The following is a 7,018-nucleotide window of genomic DNA, read 5'->3' on the forward strand; positions in this document are numbered from 1 at the left end:
AAGGAAATCAAAAGATTACAAGGAAAAAGAACGAATTACACCGTGAGTGGAGATGAAGATGGAGAGCTTGATGGTTGGATCTTGAATCTTGGAAGCAAGTCTTCAAGGTGGACGATGGAGGATATGATCTTCACGGCTCCTTCTTCTTCTTCCTCTCCTTGCTTGAAAACGCAGAACTTTGCAACTAGAGAATGGAGAGAGAGAGAGAGCTTATGACGTTATGGAGGATTTTTCTCAATGAAAGTGTGTTGAAAACGTCTAGCATAGGGGGGTTTATATAGGGGGACGGCCAAGCTTCATGATCCTTCTTTTAATTTCCCAAGTAATTAATCTGATAATGCCACACAGCTTCGACCAATCACGTAGCGCCACATCAGCTCTGTTGTGTCATCCAACCAATCAAAAAGCTCCAAAATCAATCCCTAATATATTGTTGCCGAATTTCCCATGATTTAATATGATTTTATTCACAATTTTCGGCCAAATATCTAGGTATGAACCTAGACAATGTATCCGGACGCATTTTGAACCTTTTCTCCCTTAAATCTCTCCATGGCTTTATCCTTAACATCCTCCCCTTGATTTTCTCTTGATTTTCATATTAAAACTGCAGATTTTAATTCCTTAATTTCGACCAACATATCTTTGAGGGAATTGAGGAATGAATCTGGACTTGTTTTTGAGCCTTATCTTGTTGCACAATTCCTTGAAACTCTCCCAAGATTTTCTCAACGTAATCTCCTTAATTCTCTCATTGATTTTCACATTATCTCCATCATTTCCCATGGCAAAAATCAGATTTAATCTCCCATAATATCTCCCACGTCATCTTCAAGTCATGTGGTCTCCTAATGCCTTCAGGGTTCCTAGCCTCATCAGGATTCCTACGTTGACTGGGATTCTTAGTTGGACCAGGAAAACTCCATTTCTTCATTTCAGCTCATTTCTGCATCCCTTGTGCCTTGCCTTTGTCATCTCCAATGTCTCACATCCTTCATGTGTCTTTAAGCTCTTTTCCTTGTCATTTATTCCAATGTACCTAGAAAATAGAAAATAAATTAAAAATGATTAAGTAAAGGAAATAACTAAGAAAAATATGAGGAAATAATTATTAAAACGTTGCATAAAAATGCTCCTATCAGTTTCACGAAACTGGTAAGCTTCCGAGCAACACAATTCCAAACCCAAAGGGAGGCTTTGAAGGCCCAACCAACTGAGGACAAGAGGAAACCACGTCTAGGCTGAGAAGACGTTAAAACCAAGCGCAGCTTGGCAGGCAACCCAATTCAGAATCCAATCAGATTTGCTTTCTCTATCCTTACCTTTTATTTTTCGATTTTGTTTATTTGTTTTAGTATTTATTTTCATAAATTCCATTCCTATATGCTTATTTGTTTCATTGCGTGCTTATAATTGATTACATTGAGGAAAATGCAATATTGAAGTGTGGGGGAAGGGATTTATATTTTGAGTTATATATTGAAAAATACAAAAAAAAAAATCCAAAAATGTCAAAAAAAAAAAAAAAAAATTTCGTTGCTTTTATTTATTGAGTCAAAATGATTTTTGGGTGAAATATTTTCTTCATCGTAGGCGCATCTATTAAGGCGTGATGTCTAAGGTCTGGTTTGGATCCGAGAAGTGCTAGCAAAAGGTCTCGTCCCCAGCTAAACAAGTGAGCTGAGCTCCGCCAAAATCCGTCCCCTCCTTACCTGGTCACGTCCCAAAGGAGTTACCAAAAGGAGAAAGGAAATAGCCCTAGTCCATGGTGCGGCTTAAATAGCCTCACAATTTAACCCTGCAAAATGTAGTTGTCAGTATATGATAAGCAGGGATCGTTCAGTCCGGGGATTGTAGGGTACACCTAGACAAAAGGTCAATTAACAAATAAAAGAATAAAATGGGGGTTTTGAGATTTGGTTCCTAATCTACTTAAAATAAAAACAAAACAAATAAAACTATATACAATGATCGACTTCCCTAACCTAGACCAATACCACTCAGAAATTCATTTCAACATGCTACAAAACTGTGCCCATCTTGAATGCATAGATAAGAGCCCAAATGAAAAGCCTCAGCGGATCAATCCATTTATCTGATTCGTTCTAATGTAGGCTTGGATCGGAAAAGTCCTTACCAAGCCTAATACTACTAATTTTCGAAAACACTCAGCGTAATTCTCTTAACTAGTAGTATTATCTAACCCTCGAATCAACTCACACGTGCAAATTAACCATTACACATAGAATTTAACACGTAATTTCCAGAATCATTTAATCATTAAAGCATGATTTTTACCACTTTTTAGAACTAATTACTACTTGTTTAACTCAGCGCCTTAACAAATAACAATTACCCTTGGCAAATTAAGCAAACACACAAGAATACTCAGCGTGATTCTAGCATGCAAACTTATTAACCTAACTCTGAAAATTACCTAAACACGTAAAAGGGCACAAGATTGTGACATGCATCATCAAAGAATTCTCGAAATTAACTCAATAATAAACTGAAAATCTCAAAAATATTAATAAAAATATTCTAAAAATCTCATGTCTCCAATTACACAACTCGCAAATCCAAACACACAAAACCGAAATAAAAATTGTAAGTAGAGTCATAGTTACACTTTGAAGCTTTCCTCAGCGGCTTGGCAACAAGGTGATGAACTCGTCTCTGCTATGGTGGTGGAGCGTCCTTGACTCAGCGTGACAGGACCCGCCCCGGATTTCACCCTGAAATCCGAAGTGACCCTGCGGGGCCCACCTTAGAAGAAATTCTACCAAAAATTTGGCGGAACTTCCCCTAAAATGGGCAACCCAAACCTGTAGGGAACATTTACACTTCTCAATCGAATCATCCTTATGCTCCTGGAGCCACCCTGCTCCCCAAATCAACATCAATCTCCAATTCACAAAACACATATCTCAACTTGAATAACATAAATCCTATAGGTAATCAGAGCAATTCAAACAGAAAGGTATATGAGGAAAACCTAATTCAAAGGCAGATGCGGAAGCCATGCTGCTGACTATGCCTCAATTTCGTGTACGCCCGACCTCAACTAATTCGCCTGCAAACTGGGCATTTGAAACCGAAGGGCCCAGGGGAAAAGTATTGGAAACACGTTAGTGTGAGTGGACAAAAATAAACAATTCTAAACGAAAGAAATTTTATACTTTCCCCATTTATTTCCTTAAAAACTCTCGATGCATGCAACGATTTAGAAAACAAATCACGAGAAGCTCCGCTCAAGAAAAACCGACTAGCCCCGCTAGTCAGAAATAACTGAGAAAAAAGGTCGAAACTCCAATACTCAACAGGATAAGACCAGCCCCGCTGGTTACACGGAAATCAGACTAGGCCCCGCTAGTCGAGAAATAATAGGATATGGGGAAGATATATCACCATACGGGTAATGGAGCCTCCCAGGCTCTACCTATCCTCGACTGCCACTCACACATAGATTGTGCGAGGAGGAGAACTAATAACCTCAACTTCCACTCACACATAGATTGTGCGAGGAGGAGACCAAATAACCTCGACTGCCACCCACGTGAGGAGGAGAATAAATCACCTCTACTGCCACTCACCAACACAAAGTAAGTGAGGAGGAGAATAAGCTACCTCAACTGCCACTCACCAACACAAAGTCGGTGAGGAGGAGACCTAATCACATGACCCGCGTATGGTGAGGAGAAACCATCGAAAACCAGTAAATCCGTAAATCCATAAGGCTTCTCCAAAATCTCTCAAGATAAAATCCATGTATTCAACGACGTGACCCCGCACGCCAAGATAGTCTCGAAATCATAAACAAATGGGCGAGAATTAATAAATAATTATAATTTCTTTAGGAAATCCCATTTCTGATAATATTCCAGAAAAATCTCGAAATCATCATTAAGGCATTCCCAATGCCAAAACCAAAAGTCGATAAATATATAAGAAAATCCAACTCCATCGAAACTCATCTCTAGAATCTTCCAGGAACTTAAATCGGCAATTAGAAATATACTTAATTCCGGAAAATTACCTCGGAAATAAGCAATTGTCAAATAATATTATAAATCATAATCAACCTTTGAAACTCGTTGTCGAGAGCGACTCCACGAGATAAACCGAGATCGAATTTCCGAAAATCAAATCATTTGCTCAATAAGTAATATGATTAAAACTAGAGCATTATTTAAGAAAATAAATGCATGCATCAATATTTAAAAAATAAAAGTCCACTCACAGGTGAGTCTCGCAGCTAATCCTGCTGCCTACCCGTATCCCCTCGCTCAAGGGATCAATCCGTCCTGTAGCGAATGGACAGGATATAATTAACCATAGTAAGGAAATAATCTCAAAATCAAAACTCATTCCCTATGGAGTTAGTATTCGTTACTCATAAATTCTTATAAAATCCCACACTTCAATTTGGGATTAAATTCTTGAATACGGAATTTCCTTAACAATTCGACATCCTCACTAAATCTTAAATCATCGCAAGGATTGATTCGATAACTTAGTCAATTTAATTTCAATTCCTTAACCATAAATAACCACCAAATTATAACACAACTCCTTTTCCAAAATTTCCACATTCTTTCATAATTTCCCTTTTCAATCCACAATCACTTCTCCAACTTTCCAACACATTAATTCAATACTAAACTATAACCAAGAGCATTTTAACCCACAATATTCAAAACAACCTTTACCAACATCAAATTTCCAAGAAACCTCAAACCAAACAACCTCAAGCCTAAAACAAGTTCAAAATAATCACAACAACACACCCATCAACTTCCATACCTGCAACAACAACCAAAATCAAGCAGAAAAGGCCGGAGAAATCAAACAAAAACCAAGAACCCGACAGTTACTGTTCACACGCTCAAACACCTTCAAATCTTCCTCCATAGATCAAAACAAGCTGCAACATGGTTAGGAACACGTTCAGCACCTCACCAACAACCAAAACCCTCAAGGAATCCGGCCGGAAACCGCCGGAAACCGGAGATCAAAGCAAAACCCGATTTTCCCTTTTTTTGAAATCCCTCACCAATTTCTTCTCAAATCAAGGCTACCCAAATCAGAAATCTTACCTTAGATGCAAGAGGAGGAAGAGAGGATCCTCTAATGGCCGGTGGTGCGGACGGTGGCGGTGATTTCGCCGGAAATGGGTTCCGGTTTCGCAGCAAGGAAAGGAAAGAAAGAAGAGAAAAAGAAGAAAGAAGGAGGGGGGGGGGGGGGCTGGAATCGGGTTCTCCCGATTTCACTCTCTCTCTCTCTCCTTTTTTACCCACTTTCCTTTAAAATAATAGGGAAATAATAACCATAATAGTAAATTTCCATTTTTGGTCATAACTTTTCCGTAGAAACTCCGATTTAAACAAACTACGTGTCCACGAACTCGATTTTTCATATTCTACGACATTCTCAAGGAAATTTCCTAATTTACCGGACTAAAGAAAAAGTCACTCTTCGGTCAATAACGGTAAAATTTAACTAGTAAAAATTTTAAGGTACGGGGTATTACACAGCGCCTAAGAACTTCGTAGAATGATGGATGGATGGTGGTCACGGTCTTGTGAGTGATGGAAGTGTAAGGAGTGAATTGGGCAGAGTCTCGGAAAAGTTTTTGGCCAGGAAGTGATGAAAATTCTGTTCTAGATGTTGCCTATTTATAGGGGAGCATTGGTTGGCTTTTGTCGATCATACCCTTCATCATTTGGACGGATGGGATTGCATCATAATTCTTTTAATTTCCCAACTGAAACATCTCCTTTATGGCCTTAATTCCTCTCATAATGGGGTCTTTTAACAGCTGAAACGTCTTTCTCCTTTATTTATTTTCCAGTTGAAACATCTTTCTCCTTTATTCCACAACTAAAAAACGTCTTTCTCCTTTATTTCCCTTCTTCATTGCTCGGTCAAATGTCTTAAATGCTTTATTTTATGACTCCATCATTGCTGTTTCCAATAGTTCCACCAGCCAAGGTTTCCTACAATAAGCAGGAGAATATCAGAATTTTCTAGAGAAAATAAAGGGAATTAAAATGTAAAGACCGCAAAAATAGTCGACAGTGAGGAATCCTGATCCAGCCAGGATTTTTCATGAATTTATCTTTTTCCGCTTATTTCACGCCAAACACTCTACAAGACTCTTAAAATGACTCGATGACTCAAAACACGAAACTTACGGGAGAAACAAGGCTAAAATGGGGCATATACTCAATAATATCGTCGCACTTTATGCTCCTATCAAATACCCCACACTTAGCTTTTGCTAGTCCCTTAGCAAAACAGAAATACAAAACAGAACAAAGACTCGACAAAAAGCAAGTAAATGACTCTACTGCCCCTAACTGTTGTCTCAGAGACTCTAAACTCATGGCTTTCACGTTAAACACTTAATCAAAATCGCATAGATAATTCCATGGTTAATAAACATGTAACACTCATATGACTAAGTAAGATATGGAGAACTTAAGTTATACAGTGAATGATAGCATGTTTCGAACAAGTCCAATCCAAACTCACAAGGCATACTCTCGATTTTTCTCTCAGAAATGGCTATGCTTAAAAGCTTCACACTCAAGTATATGCAAGAGAACATATTGTAAGGCAACAAACAACTTGCATATTTCATCAATAAAAGCATTTTGTGAAGAATTTTTTTTTTTTAAAGACCTCATGAAATGACTAAGTGCACAAATGGACCTAAACCATAAGCTCGACTGCGTAACTGACTCCACTCACCAAAGGCTGCCCATCTCAAGGATCAAGTAAGGACTTGAAACAGGTTGTAATAGGGCTAAGCTAGGGTTTTCGAAATGAAGATTAAGGATACAAAAAACCTAAGGACCTAGCAGAGCATATATGGACCACCTTATGTCACCATTTTTGTGGGCCAATTATCATTGTTTTGAACCCAACCTTCACTCTAACCAACATGGAAACGGACAAAGGCCTAATTTTCAACTTTGAGCCTTCTACAAATATGAAAGTCCAAAACCACACTTCA

General features: G+C 38.4%; 1 long non-coding RNA gene across 3 annotated transcripts; it reads right to left on the reverse strand.

The window, feature by feature from the left end:
- Positions 1-522: 522 nt before the first annotated feature.
- Positions 523-5,517, reverse strand: LOC133720209 (uncharacterized). Of its 3 annotated transcripts, XR_009851754.1 has the most exons (5): positions 5,097-5,517; positions 4,804-4,924; positions 4,241-4,304; positions 2,996-3,080; positions 2,491-2,881 (listed from the first exon to the last, which is right to left on the reverse strand). It is a non-coding gene; the product is annotated as an uncharacterized LOC133720209 (long non-coding RNA). The 3 variants fall into 3 exon arrangements; XR_009851756.1 differs by lacking the exons at positions 2,491-2,881; positions 2,996-3,080 and adding an exon at positions 523-1,039; XR_009851755.1 differs by lacking the exons at positions 2,491-2,881; positions 2,996-3,080 and adding an exon at positions 1,551-1,798.
- Positions 5,518-7,018: the final 1,501 nt, after the last annotated feature.

Source organism: Rosa rugosa, chromosome 7 (assembly GCF_958449725.1).
Source record: "Rosa rugosa chromosome 7, drRosRugo1.1, whole genome shotgun sequence".
NCBI classification, from domain to species: Eukaryota; Viridiplantae; Streptophyta; class Magnoliopsida; order Rosales; family Rosaceae; genus Rosa; species Rosa rugosa.